We start from the raw sequence: 23514 nt of genomic DNA, 5'->3' as shown, positions 1-23514 counted from the left end.
TTAATTCTATGATATCAGATTTGTTTATGAGTTTATGTATGTCTTCCTTGCATTCTTACAATTGCTATTACGTGTTTTCTATAAATATATTAAAATGCCAGAAGATTAAGTTGGATTTCCTCCCAGTGCCAATAAATGGGTACCTACTTCTCATTTATTCTCAGTATTTTCTACTTTGATATAAGCTTCTATATACTATATACTTGACAAGATGATTTCATTTGTAAGAAAACAGACATTCAAATCTCTTGTAAGAGAAGAAAAATCTTTCTGAAAAATCTGGAGGGAGGATAAAAAATACAACACAAAAACAGACAAACAAAAACCACCAAAATTGGCAGAAGTCATATTCAAGCCTGTTTCTGTTTTTCTTAATCACTTTTCTTTCACTTTTCAAGGAAAATATTCTTGAAATGCAAAGTAGAAGAAATCAGAGAAACAAACAACAGTAAATGATTTAAGTAAAGGCTGAAACAAGTTCCAAAATTTAAGTCTGATTCATCACCTTGCTCATCAAAAAGAATTAGCACCTGGAAGTGAGATGAAAGACATTACCGGTCTTTGATCAATAAATTTGACAGCTTTAAGAGAAACTGCATAAAGTGTCCACAGTCAATCAGTAGCAAAATGAAAGGGAGCTGCATGAACGTGTAAGTGAAGCATCATCAGAGCTGCTTTCACATCAGCACAACTTTCATTGTGTGATGAGCAACCAGCATTGCTTAGAGGACTGAATAATCCTTATTGAGGACAAGCAGTTCTGAACAGTACATTTCATGTCTGCCTCAGCATTCTCTTACACTATAGATAAATCAATTCTGATGTGATTGCAATTGGAAAGAATTGTGTGTGTTATTTTTAAAATGATTATTCTTGGTTTACGTCAAACTTATTTTTATAAAAAATGCTCTATGAAACACTGAATTTTGTTTTGGGCTTCTCTCTTCTGTAAGAAATATTGCAAAATAATCTTTTCAGCAAACTAAGGGAAAATCCATCTTCATTCAAGAGATAGGATTGCTTAAGTGCTCTATTTTTCTGCTCTACTAAAATCCATGTGCCAATGGCTATTGAATGGTACTCCTGAAATTTCTAAAGTCACATTTACACATATACACTATTAACTGCAGCAATTTTTTTTTTCTGATCTTTTTGTGAGATAGATTTGAAAAATGGTAATAATATTCTTCTTTGACTTGTCTTTAATCTTTGTAACTATTAACTATCAGTCACATTCATTGGATTATGACAGTAGAGAAGTATTCAGGGTTTTTATGTTGGAAAAGAAACTAATTCAGAAACGCTGAAAGAGCTCTTTGACAGTCACAGAAATTAAAAATTGTTAGCGTTGTATCTTTATAAAAGGGTGCAGTCTTGCCTATCATTCCCAGAAACGAACAGGAAGAAGAACAATAGCACTGTGGGCTTTAGTTGGAATAAACAAGCGTGTTGTTTTATTATTTTGCTCACTGTTAATATATATCCATACCAACTCTGAATCAAATATTTATTATGAGCTATTTTTCAAATTCTATCCTTGTATATATTTAAAATGATAAAGTTCAAGACCTGATTTCAGCACATTTTCCATTAGAATATTTAGGTTTCAGGACATGCTTTGATGATGATGATGAAGTTGCTTCTGGAATACAGAATAAATGGCAAGAAAAAGAAATAAGTATTTAAATATATAGAAGGATGTTGATAATTTTTTTATAGATGTATTGCATTCGCTTATGTAATTATTATATATATAGTTATAATAGTTAAATATTAATTATATAATATAATATATATTATATACTATGTTATACAAAATATAATAGTTATATAATATAATTATTACTATTTGTTAATACCCAAATAAAAGATGGCTGTTTGATTGTCTCTATCATTTCAGCAGGCCTGGATTACTTAATTATTTTAGACTAGTTTCCTTTAATTTTCTTTAACATAGAGGAACTTCTTTATGTTACAGATGAACCATGATTTATCTTGTTTCATTTGTTTACTACTGATATATTTTTTCCCTTTGAAGTATCAGACATCCTCCTATCGTAAGACTTTTCTGCTTTGAATGTCATTTCTTATCATTTTGTTAACATAATTTTATGATCATTTAATAGAAGACTAATAAAATGACATCAGTCCACCTTAAATTTGCCCATGGCAGGTTACTTCATTATCAAGGAAAGAAATAGATGCCTTTGTGGGTGCAATTCATAGAGTCTATTTTGATATCTGTATGAAGTCAAATTCCACATGTGCTCTAAAAAGATTATACTACAGACCACTGCAACAAAAAAATATCCCATAAAACTTTTTCAACACAATCAATTTCCTATAAAAGAAGACCAAAAATATAGTTTCTATTAAGCATGATGCATAGTTACACAAAAAAAATAAAATAAATCAGGTCGAGAAACAGTTGTTTTTAGCTCTGTTATGAAGCATCACATAATCACAGAATGGTTGAGGTTGGAAAGGACCTCTGGAGGATCTTGTCCAACTTCCCTGCTCAAGCAGGGTTATCTACAGAAGGATGCCTAGGCCTACATCCAGATGGCTTAAAGGATAGAGACTCCACAACCTCTCTGGGAAACCTGTAGTAAACACTCAGTTTTCCTCACTGTTAAGGTAAAGAACAATATGTGTGTCTGCCTCTTCCAGCCAGTCTAGCGCAGGACCACTGCTGACTGGTTGCTGGGGCCTGGGACAACTGTCCACCCAGCACTCTCCAGCCAGATCCCAGGCCATCGTGCCTGCTTCATGGGTTGCCTACTTGCCAGGTAGTCCAGCTTCAAGTTCACTGGAAACATGCACACATTCATGCACACCACATCTGCAATTCCCTCTGGGTGTACTGACATGAACCCACCACCCACCTGGTATCTCAGATCAGACCTGAAGCCCTTGCTGTTTACCATCTAATCCAGTTTAAACTTTGCTAGTAAATATACACATACACCCAATGCACACCAGGTCTGGGGAACATACAGACACCTGGTCCCTCCAGCAGCCAGCATCAGGCACATTGGCTGTGTCCTGCAGCCCCAGTCCATCTTCTACTGCAGAGCCCTTCACTCATCTTACTCACACCAGTTTCCTTCCTTCCTTGTAGCAGCTTTGGGAACACATATGACTTGACACCAGTGTCTGGGAATAGAAGACCCCCTACTTGCTTCAGTAGGTGATGCTAAGACTCACTTGCTCCAGGAGCTACCATCACAGTCTATGGGCCCACACCCCCAGTGTGACTCCTGTACCTGGCATCCAGTTCTCTCACACCAAATCTCCCAGCAGCTGGCACTCTGGAGCCCTCCCCTAGGTCCAGAGAGGAACCCTTCCAACTACTGGCACTAAGACCCTGACTTGCACCCCAGTCTGCAGGGCCTATACTGCTGGTCTGGTTCCAGCAGCTGGAACCAAGTTAACTCACTCTCGTCCCCTAGCAGGTGTTTTTCTGGATACAAAGTCTGTAGGACCGTACTAGATCCGGAGAGCTATGGCCCACCCAAGTACTGACACTAGAATCCTGACTCTCTCCAGTACCTGGCACCACAGTCCACGGGCCCATGTCTGACTTCAGGAGCTGGCACTAAATAAAATGCTCTCTCCCTCCCCTCCCCCTTACCATAGCTAGCATTTAATCCTTTCAAGTCACATATATGCATACATACAAACCCACAGTCACACCAGTCCTCCCCAAAATATCTGGTTTGGAAGCATAAACCAATCCCGCCCCAGTGTCTAGGAATAGCATACCCTATTCACTCCAGTAGCAGGCATTAAGGCCCCTCACTCACTCCAGCAGCTGTCACCACAGATAGAGAGGCATACACCCTCAGTCTGACTCTAGTAGTTGGCACTAAATTCCACTCACACCATTGCCCCAGTAGCTGGCACTCTGGGCAAAAAGTCTGTAGGACCCTTTCAGATCTAGAGAACTATGACCTCTCCTACAACTGATGGGTGTGGTGCTTAGGGATGTGGTCAAGTGGGTGATATTGGTGGTAGGGGGGTGGTTGGACCAGGTGATCTTCAAGGTCTTTTCCAGCCTTAAAGATTCTACTATTCTATGGTTCTAGGATCCACACTCACTCCAGTAGCTGGCAGCACAATTCATGGGCCTACACTCCTAGCCTAACTCCAATAGCTGGCATCACGGGCCAGGCATGCCTTCTTTCTGACCTCACTCCAGTAGCTGTCACCAGCCGTGCACACAGACACAGGCCTTGCCAGAAACTGCCATGTATCCCTTTGTCGTGGTTTAACCCGGCTGGCAGCTAAACACCACACAGCCGTTCGTTCACCCTCCCCCCTCCCTCTCTGGGATGGGGGAAAGAAATGGGAAAGTGAAGCCCATGAGTTGAGATAAAGACGGTTTATTAAGAAAGGAAAATAATAATAATAATAACAATAATAAAAATAATAACAATAATAACAATAATGTTGATACTACTACTACTAATAATAATGTGTACAAAACAAGTGATGCACAATGCAATTGCTCACCACCCGCCGACCGATGCCCAACCTAACCCCAAGCAGTCCGGCCCTCCTCCGTCGGCTAGCCACCCCTATATGTTTAGCATGATGTCAGATGATATATAATACCCCGTTGGCTAGTTTGGGTCAGCTGTCCTGGGTCTGTCCCCTCCCAGCTCTTGCTGCACCCCCAGCCTGCCTGTTGGCAGGACAAAGTGAGAAGCTGAAACGTCCTTGGCTTGGTATAAGCACTGCTCTGCAACAATTAAAACACTATCGTGTTATCAGCACTCTTCTTATCCTAAGCCAAAACATAGCATTCTGCCAGCTACTAGGAACAAAATTAACTCTGTCCTAACTGAAACCAGGACACCCTTGAAGCATGCATGTACATGGGAGAGGGAGTGTGAATACCCAGAGGGAGAGAAAGAGAGAGAATTAAGAAAATATTTAATGAGAGAAGTAAGAAGATAGGGCAGATTGCAGTGATCAGGTTCAGGCTGCAGAAGAGTACTGACTGACCCAGTACTACTCAAGACCAGAATTTTTATACCGTTTTCAACTTATTCCCCACCTCAGTTCTTCCTGCTCCCCCTTTCCCTTCACACCCCCAAGGGATCTGCAGAGTTCTGTAGTTTCTACACCCTCCCAGTCCGGTCCCTGCCCTGGTTCATAATCTTATCAGCTGCAACATCCAGGTTGCTCTTCCTGAAAGTGGTTCTGTAGCTTGATAACTCTTCCACTAGTGTGACAGGGAGGTTTGTCTCTTGTCACTGTCTCCATTTTTGCTTTGTCAGCTCTGTGTTGAAGCTTATTGGTACCACTTCTTTATTTCTTATTATCTTGATCCAGAGAACCTCACTCAGACAACTTTGCTTGAGTAAACATTCCATGATCAGTTCCTTTCCTTATAAATTAGTACATCTGACTAGTGTTTTTTTTTTTTTTTTTTGCTTTTTTTTTTTTTTTTGGTCATTGACTCCCAATTTAGAAGTCCTCAATCAGATAACCTTGTTGGCATAAATATTCAAGGACATTCTCACATGCCCTTATCCAGCAGTGTGACTGACCAGAACTGGTTCCCACCACTTCCTCCTTTTCATATTATCCCTTGACACATTTGAGAAGGTCCTTGACCAGACACCATTAAAGGAGCAGACACTCTGTATCTACATACCCTAACACTCACAATAAAGAACTTCATGTTTAGATGGATCCACTGAAAGATTACAGTTTTTTTTTTAATTACCTTGCAATATTTTTCACTTTAAGTAAATGCTTAAAAGTGGTTGCCTATAAAAATAAATAAACAAATAAAAGTATTTTAAAGTATTTCAAAAAGACAGAAAATTATATGTTGTCAATAAATTATAAGATTGTACACCATGCAGATATAAAACCTGAAGTGTCAATTTAGCAAATTGAAAAAAAAAAAAAGAAAAAAAAAAAGAAAAGAAAATTTCAAATTTCGTCTACTTCTGAAATGAAAAGTTTTTGATGGAAAAAAAAAAAAGATTAAAAATTTAAATATAAGAGCATGAAAGTTAACTTTTATAGGTTCTATAGCACTGAAAATTCATTGATTTGTTGAACATTTTGAAAAACCCACACATGCACTGAAAAAAAATCTATTTTGAATTGTATACAATATACTATTTCTACTAGTATATATACTATAAATATACTTTAATTTATATAGTTTTTATACTTGTATATTATATTTTATACTATGTACTAGAAAATATATCATTTTCAACATTTTTTATACTTTTTTTTTTTAATTTATCCTGAGTAAAAGTATTTAAGCATCTATTTAAAGCATGATGTATGGTTGAAGTTAAACACATACTTCAGGGATTTTCTGAACTTTTACCTTAATTTATAAAGAGAGTTGTGAAAAAGAGTAATACAACTAGTTGAGTGTTAATTTTATTGTGTATTACTATTGAGTAATCTCCTTTACATATTATCCTCACTAATCTTTTCTTTGTTTAATAAATACAATTTTTTCATGTTATTAAAATTCAAAGCCTTCTTTAACACAAATTTTCCAAAATACAACAGCAGTCTTACATTTATAGATACTGATATGTACAAGTTTGTAATAAACTGAAAATGTATCCTAATATCATATTAGGAATAGTCTCTTTTAAGCCAATTAAGCTTTTCAAATGGGCACATAAAATAATAAAATGAATAATAATAATAATAATAATAATAATGATAAAAACATGGGGATAGAAGAGCTGTGAAATATTTCATAATTGTTTTTATGATTGTATAACCAAACATCACTGAAAATTAGCTTTGAAATTATTAATTTATTTTGAAGAAATTGAGAGAAATTCTGTCTAAAAAGTACATTTATCTAAATTTTCTTGGATTTGTAGCAGATGCACCTGAAGCTTTGATTTATTTTCAGATATTCTTATATGAAATTTATTCTCTGATTACCAAATAAAGCAAATACAACATTACTCGATTAGTCTAGATTAATGATGAACTTAAGGAAAAAAACACAGTATCATATTCACATTATATTACTACCAGCTGGAGACTCCACCAGAGGTCAGTGCTTTGTGTTTTCTTGTTTAAGTGAAAAATAATTAAAAAAATAAATCAGTGTCTATCTTAAAAAAAATGTTGGTCTTGAGTCCTCTTCTGCACCAACTTAATGGGTTGTTGTTTGATTATTTGTTTGTTTAATTTTGAGGGACAAACAACAAAATGAGATGAGGAAGACATGATGAATTATTATGCTGCATCAATGCTGTCTCAAAAATGGGGAAGAAAATAAAGAAATCTAATTTTCTTAGGACCAGACTTTATTAATGTCTCATCCAGTGACAGCAATTACTTACTTATTTTGACTCAGAAGTTTTAATGGGAAGTTTGTGATGGTTTCTACATGATAGAGGACTATTGCTAGCGTACTTGATGGTTGATTGCCAGTCAATTGCCAGTAACCCAGTGACTTCCTTTTGTGAAGGGCTGAGATGAAAAAAACCCTAGAGCTGTCTCCAGATATTATCAATGAGAGTCATCTGACCAAATAAAGGAGCCTATACTCCTTTAGGATCTCTACCTCTGAATTAGTCTCCTAGACTTCCTTTGCAGATGGTGAAGAAAAGCTTGTAGAGAACAAAACTAACTGAAGAGAATATGCATATGTAGGGAAGACAATTCCAATGTGTATTAGCCCAGTGATCAGAGGTATTTTTTTATTTTATTTTAGTTTATTTTATTTTAGTTTAGTTTAGTTTAGTTTTTTTAGTTTTAGTTTGTTTTGTTTTGCTTTGCTTTTCTGTTTTCATATAGAAGGAAGGAAAAAAGCACTGTAGGATAAGGAAATAATCTGCTTATTTTGAAAGTAATTTGACCACAGGTTTACTAAAAACACCCATGAAGATGAGGCCTAAGTTAGAGGAAGTGATTTTTCAAGTTGTTTCCTACCTTCATCTTTTACATTTACAGAGATCCATTTCTTTCTTTGCAACACCACTTGCCGGAGATATAGTTCAAGGAATTCTATAAAGCAGGGTTCACAGATGATAATAGTCATGGAGGACATGGATACACTTATTTTGTAGCAGCCTGCTTAACAAAACTAATGTAAACTTTAAAACTGTAATAAATTAACTCCCTCTGCTTCTACAGTTTTACCTCTTGGCTTTTCTGCAATGTCTATCAAGAATCACTTCTCTTATTAGCTAGACAAAACAGAGAGCTAGTATTTTAATTAGAAATAGGAATAGTAAAATAATCTGTAAAAAAAACATTAAAGATTAAAGATATTTTTGAAGTATTTATAATTAAGCATCACTGTCAATACTTTTATTTATTTATTTATTTATTTATTTTAATTCACTTGGAAATACAGTAATTGATTTGACAGAACTATGACATGTTACAGTGTATGAAAACCACGTATTACTTTTTGCTTATCAGAGATATTTTTCTTGACAATAAGTTTACTTAAAATAGAAAGTATGTTCACCAGACTTGAAACGAAAGTTGCATTTTTTTATACTTCCATCATCAGGGTACCATTATGGCATTCTGGGTTTCCCAACACAAGAGAGGAATGGATCTATTAGAGCGGATCCAGAGGAAGGCCACAAAAATGATTAGAGGGTTGGAACACCTCTAATATGAAGAGAGGCTGAGAGAATTAGGGTTGTTTAGCCTTGGTAAGCCTTGATAAGGCTTCAGGAAGACCTTATTGCGGCTTTCCAATACATAAAGGGGGCCTACAAGAAAGATAAGGAAGGGCTCTTTGCCCAGATGTGTATTGATAAGACAAGAGGTAAGAGTTTTAAATAAAAAGTTCTGATTTAGATCTGACATAAGGAAAAAAATATTTACTATGAGGGTGGTAAGGAACTGGAACAGGCTGCCCAGAGAGGTTGTGGATGCCCACTCTATGGAATTGTTCAAACTCAGGTTGGATGAACAACCTGATCTACTGGCAGGTGTTGGCAGGTGGGTTGCAACTCAATGGTCTTTAAAGATCCCATCCAACTCAAACCATTCTATGATTCTGTGATTCTATATACCAACTTTTACTTCCTTCTAGAAGAATTTTTAACCCTCAGACTTTAAAAATGTAATGATTTTTTGTTTGTTTGTTTGTTTGTTTTGTTTTGTGAGAGGGACTTTAAACATAATGTTCTGACCAGAAAGATAAAGGATCTTTTGGGGGTGTTACTGGAAACAACAATTTATTTCTTGAAAATTCTAGAGTTCATAATAAGGGGTGAATATGTTTTAAACCATACACGAAACCTCAAAATCTGTCTCTTTTCTCAAATTACTTTGAATATTTCTGAAAGTCAGTCTTCTAATCTGTTTAAGAAGGGTTCATCTCTTTCCTTTCTTCATCTCTTTGGTCATCTACTGTATAGGTAGCCACTAATTTTCTTGCAGTGGTCAATAAAGATAATTATTTCTATAATTAATCCATAGTAAGATATGAATGCTACATAGGTAAAAGCCTTGTCACCTGAAATCACCTATATTGTACTTTACTCCGCAAGTGTCTAGACAACTAAAAGCTTTGGTAGTAGTAGAAAAGGTTAATGTGTCTTTCATCCCCTCAAAAAGAAGGATCAGTAGGATAGGATAGGATAGGATAGGATAGGATAGGATAGGATAGGATAGGATAGGATAGGATAGGATAGGATAGGATAGGATAGGAGTCATAGGATGGCTCAGGTTGGAAGGGAATTTAAAGGTTTAACTCCAGCCGCCCTGCCATAGACAGGCATGCCACCCACTAGATCAGGTTGGCCAAGGCCCCATCCACCATTGGCCTTGAACACCTCCAGGGATGGGGCATCCACAACTTCTCTGGGCAACCTGTTCCAGTGTCTCACTACCCTTACAGTGAAGAATTTCATCCTAATGTCTAGTCTAAATCTATCCTCTTTTAGTTTGAGACTATTCCCCCCTGTTCTGCCACTATCAACTTGTGTAAAGAGTTGCTCTCTTATTTATAAGACACCTTTAGGTACTGAAAAGTTGCAATGAGGTCTCCCCAGAGCTCTCTCTTTTGTAGGCTGAACATCCCCAGCTCTCTCAGCCTTTCTTCATAGGAGAAATGCTCCAGCCCTCTGACCATCTTTGAGGCCTTTTTCTGGACTCGCTCTAAAAAGTCCACATCTTTCTTGTGCTGGGGGCTCCAGACCTGGATGCAGTAGTTCAGGTGAGTCCTCATGAGGGCAGAGCAGAAAAGGACAATCAGTAGAGAGTGTAGAGCAGAGTGGCTAGGCTCTGTGACAAGAGGGGGACTTGATTTTTCCTGTGCATACCAAGATGAATAAGCTGCACTTTTGCTACCCTTAGTCAAAGACCTGTCATGTTTTTGACAAAATGCTGTACTCTAGTGAACTTTGGCTCATTATCATATCATTATAATACCAAAACACATCTCTGTCCCAAAAGCTACCCATCTCCAAGGTTTGACCACCCCTCACCGAGCACACTCTCTGAATTTCTTGGAGCCTATACCTTCAAATGAAAGCGAGAAAACTTTTTACCAATCATAGTCAAGATACATGTATGCTTGACTAGAGTCACTCAAGCTCCACCTAAAAGATAGAAAATAATATAAATTGGCTTAAGACAGAAGGGATGTCAGAGAAGATATCATCATGAAGTAACATACCAACATGAGGGAAGATACCATCCTGGCTTCTGGGACCAGTCAACGAACTGAGCTTCTCTTTCCCCAGCATTGGGACACCTTTGGGTGAGATTTGAACACTTGGTTATACTGAGTGCCTCCGCAGACTTAGAAATCTCTACAGTGTCTTTGTGCCTTGTAATGCATTAATTACCAGGCTGTGTACCTCTGTAATTCATGTTATAAATGGATCAGTCTTCAAAATAGGACTATAATCAAAGTTTACAATTTATTAAAGGAATAGAGGTAACAACATATGGCTGTTTGCTTACCTCCCTCTCTCCTTCTCTGGGATGGGAGAGAGAAACGGGAAAGTAAAGCCTGTGAGTTGAGATACAGACAAGAAAATAATAACAATAATAATAATGACAATAATGATGATAATAGTACTACTAGTAATAATGTGTACAAAACAAGTGATGCACAATGCAATTGCTCACCACCCGCTGTCCGATGCCCAGCCTAACCCCAAGCAGTCCAGCCCTCCTCCCAGCTCTTGCACCCCCAGCCTGCCCGCTGGCAGGACAGAGTGAGAAGCTGAAACATCCTTGGCTTGGTGTAAGCACTGCTCTGCAACAATAATATCAGCATATTATCAGCACTCTTCTCATCCTAAGCCAGAACATAGAATTCTACCAGCTACAAAGAAATGACTCTCTCCTTTCTACTGCTTTGATAATCAGTCATCTCTCTCCCCCGCAGTACTTGGGAAACTGACCAAACACCACAGCTAATACACCAACACTTCTCAACTGTTAGTTACTTAGATAATGCTCCCGCCTTTTTTCTTGTCACACTCAAAGCATTTAAGAGCAAAAATAGGACCACAAGAAAAAAATAGGACCTGCCAGGCCCATATATTAGGCACCACCAATCAAACCTTGGATAAAACAGCCCTTCTTTTCGGTCTGTCACGCACTTTGTTCATCTCTGCCCACTCCCCTCGTGGAGAATATGGAACCACAGATCGGAACTCCGCACTCGCTTCACAGCGACGCTGCATCTCACTCACACAGCACAATCATGCAATCACACAAAGAGGCTTCTAGCACATCTCATTCATACCACAAGAATATAATTTAGAATAATATCCAATCCAAATAAGTATTGTCTCTGACTGTGTTCTTTGTGGAGTGACTAGTTCCACTTTGTTTCAAACCCTTACACTTACACAAATACTTTCAACACAAAATACCTGGACATTTAAGAATAAGACATACAATTATTAACACTCCAGTTAGTATCCCTCCAGTAGCTGAAAACATACCATTTGTCTATAGCTTCAGAAGGTCTTTGTCTGCTCCTGCGGTGAGTGGCTGAGAGTGGAGTCCCCTCAGAGCAAAACACTCAGGCTGCACCTAGGGGCGTCCGCGCCGCAGATGATCCCGCAGCCAAGCAGAGTGTCTCCTGCCTGGCTCACCAAAATGATTCACAGAATGTGGACTCCACAGTCAGTAAGATTGTAAAGTAGGTGTGTGTGGGAACAGAAATGTTGTTTTTGCAGAGTTACATTGTTTAGAAGGACGGAATGTGGTACTGAGATATGCTTAGAGTGATAAGAAAGTTTAGCAGGTGACCTTGTAAAATGCAGACAATCAGACTCCTTAGGACAATTAGGTGAAAATCATGGTGTCAAGTCAAGTCAGATAAGTGAAGAAACATTACCACTTCAAGCAGTAAAAATGTCAAAAGAAATTTGAAATTTAACAGGCCGGCGACTGAAGGCCATGCATTGTTTGTGAAGCATCAGATAGATTGTGAATCTGGATTACCCACTCAGTGGGGAAACAGGGGAGGGTCCTGCCATTAAAAGGTATATAAACTGTGTTTTGGAACTAGTAGATGCGCTCTCTCCTGCTTGTGGAGCGCCCGCCATTGCAATCGCGAATAAATTACTACTTCACTGAGATCCTCGCCTGAGCCTAAGTTATTGGCTATGGAGTGTTTCTCACAGTGTGTTTACTCAGCGCTGGGCGGCATGGGGAGGGGGTAGTCCCACCAAAGTCATGCATGCCTAACGTGGCAGCTTGCTCTGGTTATATCTAGTAAAGAGTTACATATACATGAAGTTTCCCAATACTCCTATACATATGCATAACCTGTCCCTTTGTGAACAGTCCTCCTTATCTCAGACCCCTTGATTAAAGTCAGAACCATGAGCTTGTTTTGATCTGGTTCTCGGGGTCCGAGAGGCTCCTGTTATCTGGAGGTATAAGCGTAGCACAGGCACAGTACATCGCAAATGTAGCACATATTCATTGTTAATCAATCACTCTCTAATTTCTAATTCCATATTTCAGCTGCAGCATGCTTGCTCTCTTCCGGATCCATGGGTATTCTACTATTAACATTAATGTTCAAAGCCTGACAGACCCAGTCCTCCATGGACCCAAATATTGGCCAAAATACATGGGGTCTTAAAGAGTTCTTTTGGTCATTCTATCATATAATACTGGACCATTTTTAATTTACTCTTTCATTTTCTGGGGCCCCTATTGTTCCAATTTCTTATTATTATTCCTAATGGACTTTCTGGTGGTATGTCTGATAATTTGCTCCCTTTCTTCTGGTCCTTGGTCTTCAATTCTGTCTGATCCATCTAGGAATTTTACTATGGCAATTCCCACAGTCCTTGGTTACCTTAGTAAGAGTGTCTTGCAGGGGGTTTAGGACCTATCACTCACCCACGAATCCTATAGGAATCGTTTCCGTCCTTCACTGGCCAAGTACCTTGCGGGAGATTTGAACTGCTGTTAGAAGACCCCCACACTCGCTTCGGAACTAAGTTCCATCTCAGTCACACTCTTACACACACAGGCAACTGAATCCCACCCAACCGAACAGTTTACTCCTTAAACACTTATGACTCCATCGTCTTCATTCGGATCTTTGCGCACAGAATTACTGTCAGAAATACGGTATTATTTTCCTGTCTTAATAAACTGTCTTTATCTCAACTCACAGGCTTCACTTTCCCATTTCTCTCCCCCATCACAGAGAGGGAGGGGGGAGGGTGAGAGAACGGCTGTGTGGTGGTTAGCTGCCGACCAGGTTAAGCTACAGCAACCTGATGCTAAATAAATTGCACTTAATTACATTGTTCCTCGCCGTGATAGTTCTCATTGAATGCAACTAGAGTGAGGGCTTCTTACATTGTTGGTGAATCCGTGACCATGATAATTCAGTACCCTGAATCTGACCAGATGCATATCATTTAATACAGTATTGGTGAATCTGTGACCATGATAGTTCAGTACCCTGAATCCAACCAGACACATGACAGTTAATTGTCTACACCCCTTAATGCAACACTTTCTGGGCTGCAAGTGCACACTGCTGGATCATGTTGAGCCATTTGTCCACCAGAACCCCTAAGTCCATCTCTTCAGGGTTGCTCTCAATGAGTTCTTGTCATATAGTATGTTTGTATAATCAAAATCCATCTTTTGGAAGAAATTAAGAGAATAACTTGTAAAAAGGAATAAAATATGGTTTGCTTGAATAATAGTATATATATATATATATATATGTATACACAAACTCAATAATAAATTAAAACCAGGTTTACATTTTTATATCTTTATATTTTGAGTAACACATTGTATTAATAATACTTTAAGACATTATTTCTGATGCTAACTGACCTACAGAAATAATTGGAACTCTGGAAAACAAGTGTTGTCTCTTTAAGAATATTTGTAGACTTTTCACAGTCAAAATTTAGTTCCTCCTGGACTAGTTTACCTTCTATAAAGTCCCTTTTCTTTCTGAAATGCATTTTTTACAGAAATGAAAAGTGGTGTCATCTCTGAGTAGCTTCTATTATTCCTTGATAATACATGAATAAAAATATCCATGAAATTGTAATTTTGTTAACTTTCTTTAAAGGAAGATGGATATTAATACAGGATTTTGTTATAAGAATTCATTTTTCTAATGATAAGCATATAGAAACCTTATTCAGCTTAGGAAAAGCATCATTACAGATGAGAGGGACAGCTGTGATGTAAAAATAACCTTTTTATGTAACAAGTCTTTAAAATAACAAAAATCTGCACATCAAAGTCAGAAAGACAAAATAGGGAGCAAAATTAACATCATGATGCCTGTATCCTAAAATATCTATTTTTATTTAAATATTTTTGTATTGCTATTTCTTTCTATGACTTAAAAAACATAGAATTCATCAGGATTTGTATAAACTAATGTCAAAACATGTCTGAAATGTATTTCATTCTTTATTAAATATTGCTAAGTCAGAAGTTAAGAAACAAGGAGGAAAAATTGACGAAAGCATAGAATATGTATGTTTTTGGTTAGCCATAAAATTTCCTAAAGCCCAGAAATTTATGTTATTTACAAACTAACTATTTTTATTCCATTCATTTATCTTTAAACATGTGTTAATTTCACGTGTGATGCTATATATGTTAAAATGTTTTATTTATAAGATGTTGTTTGTATTATGACATTGTTATATGAAATACAGATTTGTTTATGCATGTATTTTCTCTTTTGTTAAAAGATCATTGCATGAGTAGCAAAACAACCAAACTGGAAACCAAAACTGTCAGAATGAAGGACAGAATTATACACCCTGTAAGTGAGATCTTGCAAAATTCCAAGTATATTTTATTTCCAGCACTCTTGGTTAGATGATCGTATGATTCTTGATTGCAATCAAATGCACCCAGCCAGGAGTTTGAGTGTTCATGATTTTCAACTCTGATTGGTACGTCTCAGCTTAATAGCTTGCAGATTGAACATTCATAGAACACAGTATAAGTGAAGTTGGAATATCAACCTTTTGACTCATGCTTAATGCTAATGGCAAATTTTTGGCTTGATGGAAACACATTTGAGCTGTAGGGAAATTAATGAGCTAATATCAGTGTTCAGAATCAAGTAGCCTGATTAATGGTTTCTGTAGTTTCTCTATCATACCTCCACAATATTCCAAGTAAATATTTGAAAATGTACATCATGTTTGAGTTATGTGCCAGACCCACATAAAGTGATGTATGCTGCAATTTTTTATATATATATTTATATTAATATTATTCAACACATTAAAGCATTACAGAATTCTTTTAAGTTTTTGATTAAACGCTTTTGTTCATCATTCCAATTTACATCTTATTAAAAGAAAGTTGAAATTTAGTAGAAATGTAGGCATTTTCCTGCCACATTTCTGTCCTACAAAAAAAAAAAAAATATAGCTTATTTCAGAGTTATCAATCAAACCAAATATTATTAGTTAAGCAATTTGTTGGGTGGTGGGGGGGGGGGGTGGTCACCATAGTGAAGTCACCGTTTCTGGGGGTGTTTAAGGAAAGGTTGGACTTGGTGCTTAAGGACATGATTTAGTGGGTGATATTGGTAGTAGGGTGATGGTTAGATCAGATGATCTTGGAGGTCTTTTCCAACCTTAATGATTCTATGATTCTATGTTTGATGGTACTAAACTATGTGATGAGATTTTCAACCAGAGATCCTATCAAAGAAAGAGGCTACAAAATCAAGAAGTTAAAGAATTCCTGTCTAAATCAAATTCCCAATTCCATCAGTTTGGCCTCCACATGTAGTTTTTTTTTTTTTTTGAAGTGTCTTAAAGAATAATGCTAATTACAAATATAGAAATAAGTTTGTAGAATCCCTCATTTTCATCCTATGTTGCATTAATTTTTAACAACATGCAGTTAGTCTGTAATAGAAACTGTCTGCCTTATCATGCTTTATGAACACCATAACATTGGAAATAGGGAAATATTTTTTTTAACATGCAGAAAAAAAAAATATATATGTATATATATACACATGTATATATGTAAAAGAATTCCAGCTTCAGTTAGAAACAAAAAGTATATCCTTTTGCTGTATGTTAGTACCATATTCTTAGTGATGATTATGGTTAGAAGAGACAAAAGATGTCTTTATCAAAGAAGCTGCAATATAATTACACTGAGGCATTCCAGGAAGTCAGGGCTGACATCTAGCTATCACTCCAGAAGGGCATGAGTGTTTTGTTATACTTGCCTCTACTGTGTAGACATGGTTTAAGCTCAAAGTCTTATTCAACGTTACTAGACATCTCTGTGTTAATACAAGTTGATTTAGATCAGATTTCTGCTAACCTGTGTGAGTTTACGTATCCTAATTCACATTCTGTAGGCTAAAGGCTGGAGTTGGATCCCAGATGGAAATTTTGGCTTAATCTAAGAGAAATGTAGAGACACAGAAGAACCACAAAGTGAACTTTTAAAAACATTTTCAGTCATGCTTTTGTTGTTTTACCTTTAGGTATTTTCTTCCATTACTGCAAACTGATGATCCATTCCTCTGAAATTTAACTGAATTATTAAGGGTAATCTGACACATAAGGAGGCATATTTGTCACACACAGTATGTAACATCCTAGAAGGTATTTGGATTAATGTGAGTTTTAGTATCTTGGAAATAAATTAAATAAAAAATCTTCCTTTGACCACTGTAACTGATAACAAGTCTATGAGACACGGCCACTTATTGACAGCACATCTGAACCTAAGGAACCACGCCAACTGTGATGCAATAATTAACCTTACGGGTTATGTGTTCTGTTTATATACAGACTCCTTTCATACAATTTAATACTGATAGCATTTATTTATTTATTTATTAACTCAAGCTTTATAATGCATGGGAATATTACAAGGGGTTTATTCCTAGAAAACATAGACATATGAGGAACAGCTGAGGGAACTAAGGTTGTTTAGGCTGAAGAAAAGGAGGGTGAGGGAAGACCTCGGTGCTCTCTACAACTACCCAAAAGGAGGCTGTAGTCAGGTGGGAGTCATTCTCTTTTGTTAGGTGACAAGTGATAGAACTCTAGAAAATGACCTGTTTGCATCAGGGGAATTTTAGATTGGATGTCAGGAAGAATTTATTCATGGAAAGAGTTGTTAGTCATTGGAACAGGTTGTCCAGAGAAGTGGTGGAGTCTTCATCACTGAAGGTATTCAAGACAGGTGTGGATGTTGCACATAGGGACATGGTTTTGTAGTGGACTTGGTAGTGTTATGTGATGGTTGGACATAATGATTTTATGGGTCTTTTTCAACCTAAATGATTCTATGAGTCTATGATCCTTTATGCTTTTTCCTGCTCTTCTGTGGCAACAGTCTAATATAATGGGCATGTGTGAAGAGCCTAAGTGGGTTATTATAAGTGATAAATTATGGTCAAAGATGGAAGAAGTAACCAGTTGTGAATAAATGAGATAGTTTCTATCTGTACCTTGTCAACAATACTGAATTATTTACCAACTTGCTGCACAGAAACATGTTTATTTTAGAATTACTGACTTATTTGAAAGAAAATGTAAGGAAGTAATTAGCTGATTAGCTTCTCTTGAGAAACATTTTAATCACATCTAAGTGGGTCATGATCTATTTTTTTGTAATAAAAAATGTTTAATTATAAACTATCAGACAAATTCAAGAGCTTTCTGTATGTAACATGGGATGTCTGAAGGTTGTTTAAAATGTCTGCATCTACAATGTCCATTTGTGGTGGTTTTACTCAGATGGGCAGCCAAGCTCCACCACAACCACTCTCTCACTCTCCCCGCTCCTGAAAGAGGAAGAGGGAGAAAATATAACACAAAGAGCTTGAGGTTTGAGAAGAGAATGATTTAATTAAAGGGAAAGGGAAGGGGGGAGAAAAAGAAACAAAGCAAACAGTAAGGCCACATGGAAGCAGAGAGAAAGAAAAAAAAAAAGTTATTCTCTACTTCCCATCAACGAGCGATGTTTGGCCATGTGCTGGGAAGCAGGGCCTCAAAACACATAGCGGTTGTTCAGGAGGACAGCTCCCTCCCCCATAAGAGCTTATTTTATTGCTTTTATTGCTGAGTGTGACATCAGGTGTTATGGAATATCCCTTTGGTTGGTTTAGGTCAGCTGCCCTGGCGATGTCCACTCCCCATCACTTGCCTACCCCCAGCCTGCTGGTGCTTGGGGGCTTGGAGGGAGTGCCTCCAAGGGGCACTCATAGTACTATACATAGTACTGTGTCAGCACTATGTAGCAATAGACACAACACTGGACTGCTGTTCCAGCTATGAGTGCAGAGCACAGCGCTGTGTGGGCTGTTGCAGGGAAAGTTGACTCCATCCCAGACAGACCCAACACACATTGGGTCACAGAATCACAGAATCACAGAATTTTCTAGGTTGGAAGACACCTCAAGATCATCGAGTCCAACCTCTGACCTAACGCTAACAGTCCCCACTAAACCATTTCCCTAAGCTCTACATCTAAACGTCTTTTGAAGACTTCCAGGGATGGTGACTCCACCACTTCCCTGGGCAGCCTGTTCCAGTGCCTCACAACCCTTTCAGTGAAGAAGTTCTTCCTAACATCTAACCTAAAACTCCCCTGGCTCAACTTAAGCCCATTCCCCCTCGTCCTGTCACCAGGCACGTGGGAGAACAGGCCAACCCCCACCTCGCTACAGCCTCCCTTGAGGTACCCATAGAGAGCGATAAGGTCGCCCCTGAGCCTCCTCTTCTCCAGGCTGAACAAGCCCAGCTCCCTCAGCCGCTCCTCGTAGCACTTGTTCTCCAGGCCCTTCACCAGCTTCGTCACCCTTCTCTGCACCCGCTCAAGCACCTCCATGTCCTTCTTGTAGCGAGGGGCCCAAAACTGAACACAGTACTCGAGGTGCGGCCTCACCAGAGCTGAGTACAGGGTCATTACATTTATATTCTGATAGGTAACAATTAAAGGTATGCATTCAAACAGCATTTTTGTCCTTAAAATTAGTCTAGTTTGACTTCATTCACTTCAGTAATCTCTCTGAAATTCCAGACACAATTCAATAAACAAAAAAAAAGTCTGAGTAAAGAAAATTTGTGACATTATAAATGTTTTTGATGGCTGAAATCGAATAAAATCAGAATACAAGTGATAATTTTTCACCCAGAGCAAAAATAAATAAATAAATAAAATAATAAAATCAACTACTGTTGAGATCCACAGTTTTGTTGGAATCAAGTATGCTAGGTTATTTCTGTCACTTGAGAACTTTTTGCACATATTCTTAAAAGTAAAGAAATTACTAAAGTACTGTGGTGAGAGAGAGGACAGAGGCATTATACAGAAATATTCAATTTATTTATTATCATAATCATGTGAAGACCTTAGCAGCAACTTTTTCACAAAGTATTATTTCACTTTTTTTCTAGTGATGAGTATCAGTTCTCTTTTTCCTCCACTGGGAGAGAATTGTGGCACTGTCTGAAGCACAAGTAGATATTTACATCAGTTTGAAGGCTTGTTTAGTTTTGGATATGCTCTCATTTAATCCTACCCCTACTGAAAAATACTGAAATATTTATAGTCCAAAAAAAACCTTTCCATACTTTTTATTATCAAATAAAATTTGCTGAAATATGATCTCTCTTCACAGCAACCTTTTGTCTCCTAGTGCAGAAATAGCCTAAAGGTTTGATTATTGATTATATACCTGTTGGTTTTAATAAAGGAGCATTAGGGTAATTTTGAAACCCAGCAACTAAGAAATTATTTTCTGTTTACTTAAGGGGGAATGGCTTTTATGGCTATGTTTTTTTTTTTTATGGCTTTTATATAAAGCCATAACTACTAAAAATGTTATCTTTTCCTTTGTTTAATATCTACACAGATAATATGAGAAAAATATGTACTTTTAAGAGATTCTGGTTTTCAGCTTTGTCATACATTTGTTTTATACTTGTACCAGCAATGACTCACTTCACTGATAAGTGTGATTCTCCTGTGATTTCCATCTTGCATCAAGTTACACATATTGACCGTGGGTGTTTAAAGAATAGTCATACTCTTTTCAGTTTTCAACTGATACCCACACGGTGTTCCTGATTTTTTTTTTACATGCCACAGCTTGTTTACTGAGGAGGTGCTGCATTTTTCCACTCAAAAATACTTTGAAAAACAGTGATAAATACATTTTCATAATTTGCAGTGTCTTTCAAAAGGTTTGTCCTAGTTCCTTAATTTCTAGGGGTAGCTGCTGTAAAAGTTATTAGACTGTGTAAATGCTATTGATGTCAAAATATAGATCAAACATATTTGTCTACCAGATATCATAAAACTTATCTGCAAGATGTCTAGAAGAGAAAAAGATATGAGTATAGTATTGTTTTTATTTACTTATTTTATTTACTTATTTTTATATTTTTAAGCAAATGCATTTATTTCAATCTGTTTCTGTCTTTTATCTTCTATTTATTTCAATTTGAGTCTATGCTTATGATTTTCAAACATATAACTATACAGTCTGAACACAGCAACCGTATCATAACCAAAGAATATTCCATTACCAACATTTTTACTTTATTAATTTGCCTGCAAAATTTATAACGAAAAGTTCTTTCTCTCTCTCTCTTTGTTGTTGTTGTTGTTTTTGTTTTGATCTTTGTTTGTTCTCATCAAGTTTTAAAATGCTTGGAACTCCCCAAAATGTCTGTGCATGCACAAACACATCCACAATTCATGAATATCTTTTCCATCCATCTCTATGCTGCAGTGAAGGTCTTGAGGACATTGCAGGTCAGTAGCCTTTTCCATAGTCTCTACATGGTAAATGAAGTATACTCAGAATCCCTTTGACTTAAAACATCTCAGAAGAAATGTGGAACAAATTTCTTAAGCTCTGAAAAATAATATTAAAAAAGAAAGATTTTGACAAAATTAAAGATTTTATTTTCTTCATTTTTTTTTTTAAATATTCCTTTATATATCAGAACTGGAAATGTTAAATTTCAAAGGAAACAAATAGAAATATTCAAATTCTTTGTTTCTGTACATCTTTGTAAAAAGACAATTGATCACTTTTCAAAGGTGTTACAACAACACAAAACAAAAAGATGGTTTCTGTTCCTCAGATGAGCTAAGAAACAATTTTGAAAATAAGTAGCTTGTGGAATAATTGACTGAGGTCACTTGGAAATTAAAATGATTTTCACGTTTTAAAGAAAAGGTACAGCACTGAAGAAGCTTCCAGCATAGCTGCACTACATAGAATTTCTCTAGGCCTCCAATCTTAGATGTTGATCATGCTGGGGGAACTTGGTGTGCTCACTCTAAGAGGAAGAGTACAGTGTAGAACAGAGTGGAGACACTGCATCCGGACTCTGTGATAAGATGGGAACTTTATTGTTCTTGTGCACACCAAAACTGATAAGCTGCATGTATGCTACCCTGAGCCAATGAGTAGTCTGTCATGTATTTAACAAAATGCTTTGAACTTTGCACATTATATTATTATAATACCCAAACACACCTCCATCCCAAAGGCTACCCACCTCCAAGGTGTAACCATGCCTCACTGAGCTTGTGCTTAGATTTTTTTCTAGTCTATATCTTTAAAGTAAAATGAGAAAATTTCACACCAATCATAATCAAGATTATGAGTCAAGAGTAGAGTCACTCAATCTAAAAGACAGAAAATAATACACATTGACTTAAGAGAGAGGGGATGTTAGGAAAGATACCATCACAAAAGATGCCTTCTGACTTCTGGGATCAGTCAACGGACTAAGCCTCCCTTCTTTCCCCATTGGGATGTCTTTGGGTAAGATTTGAACACTTGGTGATGCCAAGTGCCTCTCCAAGAAACTTAGAAACCTCTATAGAGTCACTTCATACCTTTTAATGCATCTATAGCCAGACTGAGTTACTCATACTTTTGATATTGGTATGTACTTTTCAGACTGTGAATTTATCACCAGCAAACCTGTGTACCCAATGCTTTAATAAATTGCACTACTCATTAAATCTAGCCATGGTAGTTCTCACTGAATGCAACCAAACTCTTTAAGTGTGGCCATGGTAGTTCATGGAACATGATAGATAGAGGGTGTGTTGCATTATTTGTGAATCCATAATCATGATAGTTCATTACCCTGAACGCAACTGGACTTATAATGGTTAATTGGGCATCACTCCCAATTACTTTAACCTTTAATGTGATACAGTTCTCATAAAAAATAAGAAGCAAGGAATAAGACATTATTTTAAAATAGTTAGAGGGGGAAAAAAATATAGAAATAATCACTTGAAAGTGATTAGAAATTCATCACATGCAATAAAATAAGTTAGAAGAACTTAATGTGATCTATAAGGCTTATTAATATTTTTTTTAAAGTAAAACAAGCTAAAATAATAATAATAAAAAAAAAAACTAAAAAATAAATGCCAAGAAATTTTATAAAATATTCTTAAGATATAACAGTATAGCCCTCCCAGTATCAAGTTAAGTATCTTGTCTTATCTTTTCCATGCAGAATGACAGTCCACTGTTAAAAATTTCTGATATAATTATAAAACCAGAAACAGATTGCTGATACCAGTCCTCTGTGATGGGAATTCTAGCCACAGCAAATATGATGAGTTTCTTTTAAAATGTTAATTGAAAACACAGCTTGATGCCATTTGCAGTTTAAACACAGAATCTCACTGCATTAAAATATGGAAAAAAATATGTTCACATATTCAAATTGTGTTGCAAATTGTCAAAGAAAGGACAAGTGGAGTATGTCTATAAATAGAGAAATATACAAACAAACCCCCTCATCTTAACAGGGAACAAAAGAATAATGTATTTTCATTTTTATTCCATTTAGATAGTTGTAACTAGTCATTTCACATGTAGGTTGAAAACTGCTTCTATTAAGACACCAGTACTGTGGTATCCCATTTCTTGGCAGACACATTTAAATATCTGTCACACAAAAGAAGGAGATGAGGCCCACAGGATGCCTTATTTTTTGGACATTCCAATGCCTCCTTTGTGTGGTTAGA

Source organism: Netta rufina (genome assembly GCF_964035555.1).
Source record: "Netta rufina genome assembly, chromosome: 1".
NCBI lineage: Eukaryota > Metazoa > Chordata > Aves > Anseriformes > Anatidae > Netta > Netta rufina.
Note: the sequence above shows the minus strand (reverse complement) of the source record.